We start from the raw sequence: 18368 nt of genomic DNA on the forward strand, positions 1-18368 counted from the left end.
TTAGGATATAAACTAATTAATTTTGCCCCTGAATGAGCATCGTTTATCAGAAAATGTGTCTACCTGGCAGTAGAACTAACCTCACTGAGGTGAGAAAATATTTCAATGTAAGCATTACATACCATCATACATCTGAACTGTCCAGATTTTTGCTTATATTTTTGGTCTCTTCCTTATAAAATCTACATTTCTCAAGCAAATTATTGAGGATTGCAGTCATTAACTAATACGAAATAATTACAGATATTTGAGTTTCAGACTTCATATCCCTCAGAAAATACACAATAATGCAAAACCTGGTATTCTAGCAACTTTCTACATTTATAGGAACAATACCTAAAATCTGTACCTATTTAGGAAATTTGTCCCCCCATTATTTCTGGCTTTGTCCAGATTTCTTGCAGTGAGAGGTTGAAAGGTATGTACCATGCAAATCAATTTATCTACTTTTTACCATCAATAAAAGCAAAACATAAATGAGGGATTTGCCTTATACTGCCTTTTCTTTAAGCGGGAGATCAGCCCATTCTGCTGTCTCTTGCTACATCTGTTGGCATCACCGACGCCAGTATGTATTATAACTAATAAAAAATCCAATGCAGCTCCAAGGTAATAGCCAGCCAGAAACTCCAGCACAATCCAGTAAGCACAACTTTTTTAATCGAATGGTAAAAAACAGCGTAACAAATAGAAAGTTACCACTTAGCGCTTTCACCTAGAAACAAGCCAGGCATCATCAGAGTGGTAAAAAGTGATTAATGAACCAACATTTATAAATAAATTCAAACAGTCCCGCCCTTATTAACCAACCTATCAGTAAAAAGTTACTGAGAGAATTGTATTAGAAAGAAGAGAATGCGAACAGAAAACAAAAAATAAACATAAAAAATTTTAAAACATTGATGTGGAAATGTTAAAATGTTAAAGTGTTCTTATAGTTACAAAACAAAATAACCTTTGTTTAAAAACAAACATAATAATAACTCAAATTTTGCTTATAAATTACATAAAATATCAAAAAGAAATAAAGTAAATGTAATGAAAATACAATACAATTAAGAGAACATGCAATAAAAAATCTAGTAAAAAATATATATAATAATGATAATAGGTAAACCACTATGAAAATATATTTATGTGTGTGCGAGTTTGTAACACTCATATAAAAAGAGACCTGTATTTTAAAATACTAGCCATAGAAATATTCTCGTTAATACCTGGAGGTCTGGATGCATTTAGTCTCAATTGCCACATTGTCTCCCTCATCTCTAATAAAGTCTTAAAATCTCCCCCTCTATCATTGTCAGGTGTCCCAATATGAACTTCTTAAAATTGGTGCAAGTCAAACTATGTAAATATAAAGCGTTGGTGGTCTTTTTGTTCTTGATGTCCCTAACGTGTTCAAGGATTCTTAACCTTAATTTTCTAATAGTCTTCCCGACATAAAAACTGGGACAACTTAAGCAGGTGGCAATATAAATGACCCTCTTAGTGTTACAGTTACAATGACCAAGACATTTAATGGTTTTGTAAAAATTTTGAACTGTCACATAAGGGCCATTGTTGACAAATTTGCATAGACTACAGGAACCACATTTATTCATGTTGGAAGTCTTATAGGGTCCGTTATTGGCGTTGTCCCTTTCCAACAGCTCCTTCAAATTCAACCCCCTACTGTATGTAATAAGAGGTGTGTTCCCAATAATCAGAGTGGTTTCCTTATCTATAGTGTAACGCCATGTTTCTCTTAAGATATTAACTATTGTGTCTGAATGGCCATTAAATGGCAGAATCATGGCTCTCTTGTGTTTCTCATGAACAGAAGTGAAACTAAAGTTACTCTGATCATGGTTCTCCTTGTATAGACCTCCCTGAAGTATCGGCTTGAATGTTAAGTGTCTTTTAACATCCACCTCATTTCTGATCCTGTTTAAAAAATCTAAAGGGTACCCTCTTTGTATAAACATATCCACTAAAACCTTAATTTCCGTTACGAATTTGTCATCCTCACTTATCAATCTAGACAATCTTACCATCTGGCCCTTGACAACATTTCTTTTTTGAAAAAGTGGGTGACAACTCTGAAAATGTAAAAAATTGTTTGAATAAGTTTCTTTACGAAAAATGTTAGATTCTATGGTTAGTTCCCCTTGATTTTCTTTAGGGTACAATAAAATGTCCAAATAGTTACAGGTGTGACCATGTACCTTAAAGGTAAATTTCAAAAAATTTGTGGTGTTATTAAGGTGTTCAATAAAAGTGTGAATCATTTCAGTTGGCCCCCTCCAAAAAATCAGTATATCGTCCAAATATCCGAGGTATAATGCCACGTACTGCATAAATGATGATGAAAAAACTTTATCTAATTCCCATTGTGCCAGAACTAAATTAGCATAAATTGGCACACATTTTGCCCCCATGGCAACACCTGTAACTTGTTTGTACAATTCACCTTCAAAAGCCAGAAAGTTGTTAGATAAAATAAGGTCCATAAGATCAACAAGAAGTGCTCTTTTGACAGTGTGAAAACCATCTCTACTGTCTAGGCAGGTTTTAAATAAATCCAAACCTTCTGACTGTGGTATCACAGAAAACAGGTTAATGACATCAATAGTAACCATAGTAAATGGCTCAGCAAAGTGTTGTTGTCTAATAACATCTAAGCAGTGCCAAGAGTCACGCAAAATGTGTGGAAAGTGCTTAACAATGTTTTTACAATAAAAGTCCACATAAGAGGCCAAAGTTTCAGTTTTAGAACCTTTGGCCTATACAATTGGACGAAAGGGTGGGTTGTTTTGATTCTTATGAATTTTTGGTATACCAAAAATGGAGGGGGTCACCGGAAAATCTACCTGCAAGTAGTGATGTTCCTCATGGTCAATAACCCCGTCCATAAGCCATTCATATAGAAGCCAGTCTATTTTAGAGTATGCCATATGCATCTCATTGCGTGATACCCTGATATAGGTGCTGGCATCATTCAATAGACTGGACATTCTATTGGAGTAATCAGTAGTTAACAGGGAGACAATGTGGCAATTGAGACTAAATGCATCCAGACCTCCAGGTATTGATGAGAATATTTCTATGGCTAGTATTTTAAAATACAGGTCTCTTTTTATATGAGTGTTACAAACTCGCACACACATAAATATATTTTCATAGTGGTTTACCTATTATCATTATTATATATATTTTTTACTATATTTTTTATTGCATGTTCTCTTAATTGTATTGTATTTTCATTACATTTACTTTATTTCTTTTTGATATTTTATGTAATTTATAAGCAAAATTTGAGTTATTATTATGTTTGTTTTTAACAAAGGTTATTTTGTTTTGTAACTATAAGAAAACTTTAACATTTCCACACCAATGTTTTAAAATTTTTTATGTTTATTTTTTGTTTTCTGTTCACATTCTCTTCTTTCTAATACAATTCTCTCAGTAACTTTTTACTGATAGGTTGGTTAATAAGGGTGGGACTGTTTGAATTTATTTATAAATGTTGGTTCATTAATCACTTTTTACCACTCTGATGATGCCTGGCTTGTTTCTAGGTGAAAGCGCTAAGTGGTAACTTTCTGTTTGTTGCGCTGTTTTTTACCATTCAGTTAAAAAGTTGTGCTTACTGGATTGTGCTGGAGTTTCTGGCTGGCTATTACCTTGGAGCTGCATTGGATTTTTTATTGGTTTAATTCATTGTTGGCTTCTGGTGTTCTTTGCCGACAGCTCACGGGTTTTTTGCTTGCCACTGCACCGGCGCTATGGAACAGTTAATGGTTCAATATTTCCAGATTACCAATCAACTCATTAACCTTTTTTGTGAGAAAGGTTTGGATGTTACGGTTTCTACGCCTGACAACCGGGTGCAAGAACCATTACTCACCGATTCTCAAGCTGAGCTTTACACGCTACACACTCCGCCAGCTTCTATTGAGCAGAGAGCACCTACGAATGTGGCAAACACTACTTCTTCGAATTTGGGCGCTAACAGACTCTCTAATGTGACTAATTCCTTGTCAAACAATCGCAATATTAGTAATGACGGACTGGATGCTTTCTTAAATCCTCTGGTTACGGACTGGCAAGTTGGAGCGAGGCACGTTACTGGACCAGGTACTTTTAAATCACAGGTATCTAACTTTGAAGCTAAACTTAAAAAGTTTAAATCATTACAGATGGACAACGCCTTTTTGGCAAGGTCCATTGAGTTGAAACAAGTGCCGAAAGGTTTGAGAATGTTTAAATTGCCTAATGGTTTTCATGCTGGGACTGAGGGATTTAATGTACTGCTTGACTTTTTTGACCGGATGGGTCTAGAACTGATGAATATTATTATTTGCAACAACAACAAATTATTAGAATCTTTAAAGAACGAATTGGGGCAAATGAATAACAACATTACCAAGGATTTGCTGTTTGAATCTAACAAACAACAATACGACAATGTGTTACATAAAATTGACAATTTTGTGAGCAAGGGGTTAGATTTCAAATCCCTTAAGCTCAACAGGGACAGTCAAGATTATGCAAACCACAGGGCATATTCTCACTTCAGAGAATTTAAGAGAGTACATAGCTTTAAAACCCCTGGTGGAGGTGGCCCTTCATTTGTACCTGTTCAAATTGACAGTTATCATGGACAAGACCAAGGGGCCAACGGGCACACACCCGACGATTTTGGGACTGACACTGATGTTTTTGATTACAATGGGGATTTTTTAGACCCTCCCCCACTGAGGCATTCAGAACGTATTCGAGAACGCAACCAACTCCCAAGAGGGCAACCGTCATGGAGAGATCAGCCGCCAAAATTGTACAACAACAGGAAGAGGTGGTCCCATTCCAACTACAGACCTTAGTTGAAACATCAGGTTTTGGGAACAATTTTTTGGACACTAGTACAGGGAATGATTTGAGTTACTGTACACTTGAACATTTTCTAGACAATAGTTCTAACTTTAACAATGTTTCTATTTGTGATAGTTCCAGTTCTGACAATGAACTGATTTGTAACAAGGTGACAATTAACAACTTATGTTTTTATAACTTTACTGAGTTGGTGTTGACAGACAACCATTTGTCATTGTTTGGAAAAGGGTTCACTTTTGTACCCAAGTTTAGGAATGAAACAGCTAGACTCTTGATTAACCTTAGGTTGTACACAAGACAGTTGAATCTGCAAATGTATTTTTCTAAGAACCACAATCTGTTGAACGAACAAGTAATTGGGCTTAAAAGAAAATGCACCTTTATTTCCCTGGCTCACCCATGTGTACACACCCTTGAATCTATGTGTGAGGCTCAGATTAGAAGGTTAAACAAATTGGATGACCACCTACCAGAAAACATGACCACTGGGGAGCAGTTCTGTTTACGTGAAATGACATCTTCTAACCAGTTTAGAGTTATGAAACCAGACAAGGGTGGGGGTGTGGTTATTATGTTAAGTACTGATTACTCCAATAGAATGTCCAGTCTATTGAATGATGCCAGCACCTATATCAGGGTATCACGCAATGAGATGCATATGGCATACTCTAAAATAGACTGGCTTCTATATGAATGGCTTATGTACGGGGTTATTGACCATGAGGAACATCACTACTTGCAGGTAGATTTTCTGGTGACCCCCTCCATTTTTGGTATACCAAAAATTCATAAGAATCAAAACAACCCACCCTTTCATCCAATTGTATCGGCCAAAGGTTCTAAAACTGAAACTTTGGCCTCTTATGTGGACTTTTATTGTAAAAACATTGTTAAGCACTCTCCACACATTTTGCGTGACTCTTGGCACTGCTTAGATGTTATTAGACAACAACACTTTGCTGAGCCATTTACTATGGTTACTATTGATGTCATTAACCTGTTTTCTGTGATACCACAGTCAGAAGGCTTGGATTTATTTAAAACCTGCCTAGACAGTAGAGATGGTTTTCACACTGTCAAAAGAGCACTTCTTGTTGATCTTATGGACCTTATTTTATCTAACAACTTTCTGGCTTTTGAAGGTGAATTGTACAAACAAGTTACGGGTGTTGCCATGGGGGCAAAATGTGCGCCAATTTACGCTAATTTAGTTCTGGCACAATGGGAATTAGATAAAGTTTTTTTCATCATCATTTATGCAGTACGTGGCATTATACCTCCGATATTTGGACGATATACTGATTTTTTGGAGGGGGCCAACTGAAATGATTCACACTTTTATTGAACACCTTAATAACACCACAAATTTTTTGAAATTTACCTTTAAGGTACATGGTCACACCTGTAACTATTTGGACATTTTATTGTACCCTAAAGAAAAACAAGGGGAACTAACCATAGAATCTAACATTTTTCGTAAAGAAACTTATTCAAACAATTTTTTACATTTTCAGAGTTGTCACCCACTTTTTCAAAAAAGAAATGTTGTCAAGGGCCAGATGGTAAGATCGTCTAGATTGATAAGTGAGGATGACAAATTCATAACGGAAATTAAGGTTTTAGTGGATATGTTTATACAAAGAGGGTACCCTTTAGATCTTTTAAACAGGATCAGAAATGAGGTGGATGTTAAAAGACACTTAACATTCAAGCCGATACTGCAGGGAGGTCTATACAAGGAGAACCATGATCAGAGTAACTTTAGTTTCACTTCTGTTCATGAGAAACACAAGAGAGCCATGATTCTGCCATTTAATGGCCATTCAGACACAATAGTTAATATCTTAAGAGAAACATGGCGTTACACTATAGATAAGGAAACCACTTTGATTATTGGGAACACACCTCTTATTACATACAGTAGGGGGTTGAATTTGAAGGAGCTGTTGGAAAGGGACAACTCCAATAACAGACCCTATAAGACTTCCAACATGAATAAATGTTGTTCCTGTAGTCTATGCAAATTTATCAACAATGGCCCTTATGTGACAGTTCAAAATTTTTACAAAACCATTAAATGTCCTGGTCATTGTAACTGTAACACTAAGAGGGTCATTTATATTGCCACCTGCTTAAGTTGTCCCAGTTTTTATGTCAGGAAGACTATTAGAAAATTAAGGTTAAGAATCCTTGAACACGTTAGGGACATCAAGAACAAAAAGACCACCAACGCTTTATATTTACATAGTTTGACTTGCACCAATTTTAAGAAGTTCATATTCTTTATTGTGGACAGGACACCTGACAACGATAGAGGGGGCGATTTTAAGACTTTATTTGAGATGAGGGAGACAATGTGGCAATTGAGACTAAATGCATCCAGACCTCCAGGTATTAACGAGAATATTTCTATGGCTAGTATTTTAAAATACAGGTCTCTTTTTATATGAGTGTTACAAACTCGCACACACATAAATATATTTTCATAGTGGTTTACCTATTATCATTATTATATATATTTTTTACTAGATTTTTTATTGCATGTTCTCTTAATTGTATTGTATTTTCATTACATTTACTTTATTTCTTTTTGATATTTTATGTAATTTATAAGCAAAATTTGGGTTATTATTATGTTTGTTTTTAACAAAGGTTATTTTGTTTTGTAACTATAAGAACACTTTAACATTTTAACATTTCCACATCAATGTTTTAAAATTTTTTATGTTTATTTTTTGTTTTCTGTTCGCATTCTCTTCTTTCTAATACAATTCTCTCAGTAACTTTTTACTGATAGGTTGGTTAATAAGGGCGGGACTGTTTGAATTTATTTATAAATGTTGGTTCATTAATCACTTTTTACCACTCTGATGATGCCTGGCTTGTTTCTAGGTGAAAGCGCTAAGTGGTAACTTTCTGTTTGTTACGCTGTTTTTTACCATTCGATTAAAAAAGTTGTGCTTACTGGATTGTGCTGGAGTTTCTGGCTGGCTATTACCTTGGAGCTGCATTGGATTTTTTATTGGTTTAATTCATTGTTGGCTTCATGTATTATAACTATTTTTTTTTTACTTTGAGGCTGTTAAACTTAATTGATTCTAGGTTTTCCTTGTGACTTTAATTCTAGTATCAGGAAAACACATTGCTGTTGCATCATTGGTTAAGCAGGTGTTATTAAAGTTTAACATTGGCTATCATATGTTTAGGCATCATTTCCTTGCCTTTTTATACTCTCATCTATGGTAGCTTGAGTATATATATTTTTGTTTTATTTCTGTCAGATATCTGTTCTCACTGCCATTTGCTTGCTCATCCATATCTGAAATTCTGCTGCTGACACTCGTTCTTTTTACCATGGGTCTTTTAACTCCCCTTAAATTCTTACCTTTTTTAAACAATGAAAAGGTTTTGAATTGTTCACTTTCGTACATTGTTACATAGTCTCATACATTTTTATTTCTTTTCTTCATGGTCTGACTGTGTGGGGCGGCCACGGTGGTGCAGTGGTTAGTACTGTCGCCTCACAGCAAGAGGTTCTCCGGTTCGATCCTCGGCTGGGGTGCCTTCTGTGTGGAGTCTGCATGTCCTCCCTGTGGTCGCGTGGGTTTCCTCCGGGTGCTCCGGTTTCCTCCCACATCCCAAAGACATGCTATAGGTGGATTGGACACTCCAAATTGGCCCTAGGTGTGAGTGTGTGTGCCTTCAGTGGAAGGTTGGGCGCCGGGCTGGCAACTGGACACCGTAAAACTCCACTGCCAATCATGAGCAGACAGGTGATCAGCTGTGGCGACCCCTAACCGGGAAAAGCCGAAAGAAGAAGAAGATGGTCTGGCTGTGGGGTTTCTGTTTTGCATCCTCATTTGAGTTGAGTCTGCTTCTGTGTTAGAGTTTATTGCTTTTTGCAAATTAGTCTTTACCTCAATTGCATGTTGAAGAGCTTATCTGTCTTTTGTTGCACTCTTTTATTTTTAAATACAGAATTGTATTGTTTTGTATGAGGTTTTGTTTTCTTCTATTTTCTTGTGTGATTTCCTGTTGTTATTGTATCTTAGTTTTATATACTACATTGATGGAGTTTACTTTCATCTTTCAAGATTTTTATTTTATTTTATTTTTAATATTCTATACCATCCTTTTGTCATTTGGTATATCATCACCCACCTGTTTCTTTTTTCTTTGCAACTATGTGAGTATCTGTGACTTGTGTGTTAGAACTCTCTTGGTTTATTGCTTAAGTTGTCTCTTCTGCTTAGCTGAAGAATCTCTTTTCTTGAGATGTGAGATCCACTTGTGAATTTACTCTGTTTTTGTTTCTTAATTTCTCTCTGTATTATTCTTATCCCTTAGCAAATATATTGCTACAATGTTACTATGTTAGCACTTAGGATTTCGTGTTCTGGAAGCAGGTTTTGTAACTTAAAGACAAAGATGCCCATTTTCAGTTTCATTCTTTCTTTCCTTCTATGAGTATTTGCTGTAAAAAGCTATCCTAACTATAGCAGACATATTATTAGAACCTTGAAAGTGAAACTGACAGCAGATGTGAAGAAAGAAAATATATATTTTTTTCAGGATGTCTATAGCGGTTTACTGTAGATGTCATCTGAAGTAATAAAAAGTGAGGTTATAACCCCCTTGTACTCTTCCCTCATCAGGCCAATAATAGAATACATTTCCTTTGGTATGTTCCTTTCCAAACATCTGCAGCAATTGGAGAGATGACAAAGCTTCCTTACAAAGAAAATTCAAGGTCTTCGAGATCTGTGTTATGCGGACAGATTGAAATCATTGTTACTTTACTCTGTGTCATACAGACTACTCAGAGGCAACCTGTGTCTTGCATACAGAGCAATCTCTGGCCCAGTTTTAATGGAAATGCTGCACATTCGCAAGTCAAATGGCACAATTTTATTAATTTATTTATTTTACATTTGTAAACTCCGACTGGGTACAGGTCCATTTTCAGCGGAGGCCAGGGGAGAAAAGCTTCAGGTGTACATTACTACATTACTAATTACTAGTGTAATTACAGTTACAATTATTACAGTGAATTATTACAAAAACTGACATTTTTAAAAATATATATAGACAGGAACAATTTCAAGTCACATGCACATTTTAACAATATATATAGACATGTACAATTTTAAGTCACATACATATTTTAACAATATATATAGACATGTACAATTTTAAGTCACATGCACATTTTAACAATATATATAGACATGTACAATTTTAGGTCACATACACATTTTAACAATATATATAGACGTACAATTTTAAGTCACATACACATTTTAACAATATATATAGACATGTACAAATTTAAGTCACATACACATTTTAACAATATATCTAGACATGTACAATTTTAAGTCACATGCACATTTTAACAATATATATAGACATGTACAATTTTAGGTCACATACACATTTTAACAATATATATAGACATGTACAATTTTAAGTCACATATACATTTTAACAATATATATAGACGTACAATTTTAAGTCACATACACATTTTAACAATATATATAGACATGTACAATTTTAAGTCACATACACATTTTAACAATATATATAGACATGTACAATTTTAAGTCACATACACATTTTAACAATATATATAGACATGTACAATTTTAAGTCACATACACATTTTAACAATATATATAGACATGTACAATTTTAAGTCACATACACATTTTAACAATATATATAGACATGTACAATTTTAAGTCACATACACATGTTAATATATATAGACAGGTACAATTTTAAGTCACATACACATGTTAATATATATAGACAGGTACAATTTTAAGTCACATGCACATTTTAACAATGTATATAGATGTACAATTTCAAGTCACATGCACATTTTAACAATATATATAGATGTACAATTTCAAGTCACATGCACATTTTAACAATATATATAGACATGTACAATTTCAAGTCACATGCACATTTTAACAATATATATAGACATGTACAATTTTTAGTCACATACACATTTTAACAATATATATAGACAGGTACAATTTTAAGTCACATGCACATTTTAACAATATATATAGATGTACAATTTCAAGTCACATGCACATTTTAACAATATATATAGATGTACAATTTCAAGTCACATGCACATTTTAACAATATATATAGACATGTACAACTTTAAGTCACATACACATTTTAACAATATATATAGACGTACAATTTTAAGTCACATACACATTTTAACAATATATATAGACAGGTACAATTTTAAGTCACATGCACATTTTAACAATATATATAGATGTACAATTTCAAGTCACATGCACATTTTAACAATATATATAGATGTACAATTTCAAGTCACATGCACATTTTAACAATATATATAGACATGTACAATTTCAAGTCACATGCACATTTTAACAATATATATAGACATGTACAATTTCAAGTCACATACACATTTTAACAATATATATAGACGTACAATTTTAAGTCACATACACATTTTAACAATATATATAGACAGGAACAATTTCAAGTCACATACACATTTTAACAATATATATAGACATGTACAATTTCAAGTCACATACACATTTTAACAATATATATAGACATGTACAATTTTAAGTCACATGCACATTTTAACAATATATATAGACATGTACAATTTTAAGTCACATACACATTTTAACAATATATATAGACGTACAATTTTAAGTCACATGCACATTTTAACAATATATATAGACATGTACAATTTTAAGTCACATACACATTTTAACAATATATATAGATGTACAATTTCAAGTCACATGCACATTTTAACAATATATATAGACATGTACAATTTTAAGTCACATACACACAGGATAGGTTGCTAGTTAGTATCTAAGAAAGAAAAGAGTGAATTTTATTTATTTATTTTTTTACTTCTCATTCTTTCTGTAGGAGAGAAATTTACAAAATTGTAAGCGGTTAGTGGCTCACCAGTATAACCTTGTGATGAGGTTCACATTTACAGATTCTGCTTGTTTGGGGGTTAGTCAGGGTTTGTACAGGGACAAAGCCAATGCATGGCAAGGGTCACTCACTCAGAGGACCTTAACCTAGTATGTGATATCAACAGAACTTGCTGCAGAGACAGATTTGTCTCACAGAGGTTGCCCTATTTTTGGAACAAGCTTCCTATTCATGTTAAACAAATCCCCTCGTTGGCCCTATTTAAACATAATTTGGACGACTGGATGGGTAACTGAAAATTCACCTCAGCGGTTCCACCTATGTCCCTCTTGGACAGGGACAATAGATGTTGATTTTACTGTCTGCTTGACCCAGAGACCCTTGGGAACACGAGTTGAACTTGATTAAGCTTGTAAGGGCCCTGGGACCGCTAGCTTAGTAACCTCCTATGATCCTATGACAAAAGAAGCAATTTTATTCTTGCTTTACTGATTATGACAAGAATAGTTCCCTAATTTATTTTCTTTCCTAGTGTTGGAGATTTTTTCAAACTGAACTGATCTGCAATATTTGATTCATGGTGCTGTATCATGAAGACAAGATTTCATTCTACAGTTATTTTGTAGATAGATTTTATGCCCTAGTAGTTGTCTCTTCTCTTATCCATCTTTCATGTTTCTTTGTTTAGAAATTGTGATTTTGTTATAGGGCTGGATTTCCACTTACTGTGTAATACCATTTCTATATTCTTTTTTCAAAATTTTCAACAATGTGTCCTGAATTATTGAAGAATGAATTCCACTCCCTCACCTGACTATACCATTAAGATACTGTAATCGAAAGCGCAAAAAAGTTAAGGCACTTTGACAGATGCAGAAAATAGCATGTTAGCATTTAAATATTATGAACATATGAATAAAATCAAAAATGTAAGTTCAGACAAAAAGGTTTCAGATTTTTTCTTAATTAAAAATAAATAATCACATACAAGTGTAATCAGATGCAAGATCTTTAAAAAATATAAACAGTATGGAAAGAAAGTCAAAGGCAGTATGGCACTTAGAAAAGATGGAATTATAGCTGAGATTTATAAAACGTTCCCTCCAAAAATTGCATACCTACTCAAAATGGTATATTACGTATCTAAAATGAGACTATTTTATATCTTTTTGAAATATATAATATAAAGATTAAATAAAGATTAATAAGTCCAATATTAAAACAAGAAAGAAACATCATATTGTGCTAATCACACAAATCAATTTCAGTACTAAATGCAGACTATAAAATATTTATGTCACATCTACTGTTTGTAATTAATGAAGATCAAACAGGATTTATAAGTAAAAAAAGCAAACATAAAGCAACATTTAAACTGCATTAAAACATTAAAAAGTAATGTTAATTGACTATGCAGTAACCAGCAATGTTAGTTTATTAATTTGGATGTAGAAAACACCTGGAAATATTTGTTTAGAGTACTATAAACGTGTTTATTTCCAATGTCTTTTTATCAGTGTAATAAATTATATAGTAATACCATTTGTTGAAATATAAGCTTATGTATCTCATTTAATAGTGTTACAGATGGAACAAAGCAAGGCTCTTCACTTTAATCATTACTCTTTATTTCCATTAGCAAATTATATAAAACAATCTCCAATCATCTGATTGAAGGCTGCTGGATCAGGGCTCAGTTTTGAGCTTTATAATTGGTTAAATTGTTTAAAAAAAGTTTTCTCACTGTTGCTAGATAAGCCCTGCATTTGTGCAGGTTTGCACTTGTTTTAACACAGCTCCACAGAGTTTGGCGACCAGCCACTGCTCTGCTGCATTCATCTGTGCAATACAAGGCATTCAAGGCTTTCTGCTAACCATAAGTACACATTTTCACTGTATTTTGCACTTTTAAACTGTATTTTTAATATACTCCTGATTCTTGAACTGTTATTGCTGATTTGTTGTACTTTGCTGAGCACAGGCTAGATTCAGACCTGCTGAATCTAGTTCTGTTTCTATAATTGAGCACTAAACCAGGATATCTTTTGCTGGAGATTCCCCCCCGTACCCCTGTGGCAGGAGAGTGCATTTAGGACTCATCTAATTGAAGGCTGCTGGAGCAGGGCTTGGTTAAATTGTTTAAAAAAATTGCTCACTGTTGCTACATAAGCCCCACACAAGTTTTAACACAGCTCCACATAGTTTGGTGACCAGCCACTGCTTTGCTGTATTCATTTGTGTGCACCACCATGTGTAGGGAGTAACCACTGGCAGTTATAGATGCAAAAACTTCAGCAGATAAATTTACACTTAGAAGCTGCTGTGATCTGGCCTAGAAATCCTTAATTTGCTTTTAGCTGCTTGACGATCACGTCAGCTGTGCTTTTGCACTTTAATAGTCCCAAAACCAAACAATCTTCAATTGTTTCATACTCTTTAGAGAGCCCTCATTAGTATAGACCCCCTATTGAGCACCACATTAGTATAGATCCCCTTTAGAACACCCATCCATACCACCCCCCTCCATTCCACCCCCCACTGTTAAAACAGAATTTTACCTAGCATTATGGGTGGTCACTTCCCCTCTGTTTCTCCTGCCAGCCTGATTGACATGGGTTTCCTGAGGCAGTGTAGCAACTACCTCATGTACACTGACAACCCTATACTCCTAAATTACCCAAGTACAATTTGTGAAAGATGCATCTACACTAACAATCTGAAAACCTTTCTGTCTCACTCACAGAACAGTAACACTGAGCAGATTGTCAGCTCACATACTACACCTCCTATGCAAACCATGCACTCTACACATAAACCATCACACGCAGAGGTACTTGCCAGAAACTTACCTAAACACCAGAGACCTCCCAAACACAAACATGCTACACCTAATACAGTAACTACAGCACTCAATACACATAATGACATGAGCACGTGTCTCACCAAATAAGCCCCTAAGGCAAAGCACATCTAAACCAAAATTTTTAGTCATTGGTGACTCCATTGTGAGACACACACAGATGTCCCACTAACCAGGATGGGCAAGGAGAAGGTTATGGTCAGCTGTCTATGGGGTACCAGGATCCATCAGATCACACATGCACTCAAGTCTCTCAACAACAAGTACCAGTCTGACTCCATTGTAGTTCATGTTGATGTGAATAACTTGAGACGTACCCTACTGGACTATATGAAGAGAGACATGATTGAGCTCTCTGAATATATGTCCCAGGCAGGTTATGACCCTAGCCCTGAGCAGCGGTCTACCCTCATCTGGGATGATACCACAATATAAACAAAAATGATTGGCTTCAACTATTGGCTTAGTTTCTGGTGTCATTCAAGGGGATCCAGTTCCTGTCAGCCCAGAATGACAGGGTAGATAAACCATGCTGCTTTGCCAGAGATGGTTTTCACCTGCCACCTTTAGGCTTTTGGGTACTGGCTAAGGCACTTGTCACCCCCATAGTACCTTTTTTAGGCAAGGCCTCAAGAACAAAATTTCCGATGTGAAAATATCCCTCACAAGTAAATTGAGGGTTACGCTGCTTAAAGGAGAACTGCACCCACAGACTCAAAAAACATGTTTATTTCATCATGGTTTGGTGCTTCCTACATTTTAACACCACTCTGGGACTTTTACACGTTTTTAAACATTTTTATATGTAATTTCTGAGTCTGATCACATAGGGGCTGACATCTTGAAGTAATTCTGATTGTTTAGTCTGCCTCTAGGTATCCCGTAATTCAGTGCTTGCCTGTAAAAAATTATATCACACAGGCCGCTTTCTTCCTAAAGCTCTGGTCACTGCACTGATTTTACACGCATACACTGCTGTCTTTCAGTCAGTTAGTTTTAAGTAACATTTCATGCCATTCAATGACTACTTAAAACATAAACACAGCAAATGCCACAGAACAGACTTTCAAAATGGTTTTTACTGCTGCTTCTTTTTAGAATGCTTAAGCTGCAGTCTTTTGTGAAGCCTGAATTTGTACTACTTTGACTTATCTCCCATCCCTCTTCACACCTAACTTCCCTAGCTGTCAAAGTGCTAAGGGTAATTTGAGCTGTTATCTACTGTGATTGACAGCTCATAGCAGGAGACTTGACTCATGTACTGTTTCCTTGTTCTAGCCTTTACTTTTTGTATGGGTAGTGGAAGGAACAGGGAGCTGTGACATCACAGCATGGGTGGGTTTTTAAGACGGTAGTGGTGATGTCAGTTTGGGGAGGGAAATGACCAGAACAATACCTGTATCCAGTGGCCTTGATGACATCAGTGAATTGGAGACTTTTCCAGGGTGGGACAAAAGTCTTTTGAAAGTAAAACCAATACAGTACAGTAAGGTACTCTTCTAGTGGAGAGAAACAGTCAATTTAAAATATTTTAAATGCTGTATTGTTGTTTATTCATAGCAGGGACAGTAAACAGAGAGAAAAAAGACAGAAGTTGAGCATTTAATAATAGAATCCTATTGTTGTCCTTTAACAGTAGGAGTTTAAATCAGAAACCGCACTCTCTGAAAGCACTCCTCTCCCTGGAGGATGTTGACATCTGTGCAGTTACTGAAACTTGGTTCTGGGCCTCTGAGGGTACCCCGGCCTTGCAAGGCTACAATGCCTTCCACATTTTCAGACCACAAAATGAACATGTGAGAACCAAAGGAGGAGGAGTATTTATCTTCATCAAAGACAAATACACTTCTAGACAGATTAGACAGGAAGACTCCATGGAGTTAATCCAAGTTTGACCAACTGTGGGTAAGACCCCCCCCTCCAGAGCATCATTTGCTATAGGCCCCCCTCAGTGAACCAAGATACCCATGCTGCTTATTTGGACTTACTCGAGTCAATCCAGTTACAGCCAAACACTCTATTTATGGGTGGTTTTAACTAACCCTCCATTGACTGGGAAACTTATATGAATTCCAACATGCACACACAAAGGTTCCTGGACTTTGTTAACACAAATCCCATGGAATAAAATGTATGCAACCCCACAAGGGGCTTAAACATTCTTGACCTTGTCTTCACCGGCATGGGTGACCGTTGCACCACCACAAGTGTAGGAACTTCACTGGTTAAATCTGATCACAAATCAGTCACATTTGAAGCAGCAGTAACACCTGAACCCCTCTTAAGACAAATCAGACTAAAACATTCATCAAAGCTAATTACATCCTCCTAAGGGATGGGATAAACAACTTCCAAGCACCCGTTCCCACAGTTGTCATTGCCAACTATAGTAAAGTATACACTTATGCCCTGTACGAGCACTTATACAAATGTATAGACACATTTGTACCTGATAAGATCAAAACAAAATCCTCAAGAAAAAACAAGCCTCCCTCCCCACAGTGGACATCTAGCATTAATTGGTTATACAACAAGAGGAAGAAGTTGCTGTCCAAGAATAAAGTAGAGAGGTCCCAGTACTGGAAGAACACTTTCTTCTGCTTGAACAAGCAAATAAGACAACTTGTAAAATCCTCTAAGGGGAACTATGAAAAAAATTTAGTAGATCCCCCACCATGCCCCAGGATTCCCACTCCTCTTTTCTTGATGTACTGGAAAATATTAGGGTTCAACCAAACACCTTAATAATGGGCGACTTCAACTACCCCACCATTAACTGGGAAAACTACTCGTGTACCAACTCCTTAGCTCAATGCTTTCTGGAATTCATAAACTCCAGTGCTCTAGATCAATTTATCCACACCCCCACCAGGGGCAACAATATTCTAGACCTAGTCATTACCAACATGAGTGACCGGTGTTCCACACCTGAAGTCAACTCCTCTTTAGTCCGATCAGACCATAAGCTTATCACCCTTGATATCCACACCCCGCCCCCACCCTCCATTTAGGAAACAACAGTAAAACATTTCTCCAAAGCCAACTTCATGCTTCTTAAGACTGAAGTGGTGAACTTCATGACACCCATGCAGATGGACAATACAGTTACAACTGCTGAATCCTACACAAATGCACTCTGTAAGAACTTACACGAGTGCATGGATCATGCTATCCCAAACAGAACCAAGATGCTATCCTCCAAAAAAAGGAAGCCAATCTGGTGGTCCCCTGCCATAAACAAACTGTACAACAGAAGGAAGAAACTGTTGCAAAAGAGAGTAAAATCCCATGAGTGGAGGAGCTCCCTGGTCAGCCTCAGTAAGAAGCTGAGATCCCTTATAAGATCCTCCAAAGCTAGCTATGAAAACATAATTGCCACTAAATCCAAGGACAACCACAAAGCATTCTATAGCTATGTCAAGAATTTAGATGGCAACACCCAAATCTGCTCTGAGTTACAGCACAAAGGCATGAAAATTACAGAACCAACTGATACTGCCAACATCCTGGCAGATAGGTTCAGTGCTAACTTTATCCCCTCTCACCCCCTAAAGGGCCCATATCTATACAGGAAGAATGCAGAGTCCCTGTAATCACAACTACGCAGGTAAAAGCTGCATCTCTAAAGCCAAAAACACAGCATCCATGGGACCGGACA

Source organism: Protopterus annectens, chromosome 6.part0, assembly GCF_019279795.1.
Source record: "Protopterus annectens isolate FY-2018-M chromosome 6.part0, PAN1.0, whole genome shotgun sequence".
Taxonomy (NCBI): Eukaryota; Metazoa; Chordata; order Ceratodontiformes; family Protopteridae; genus Protopterus; species Protopterus annectens.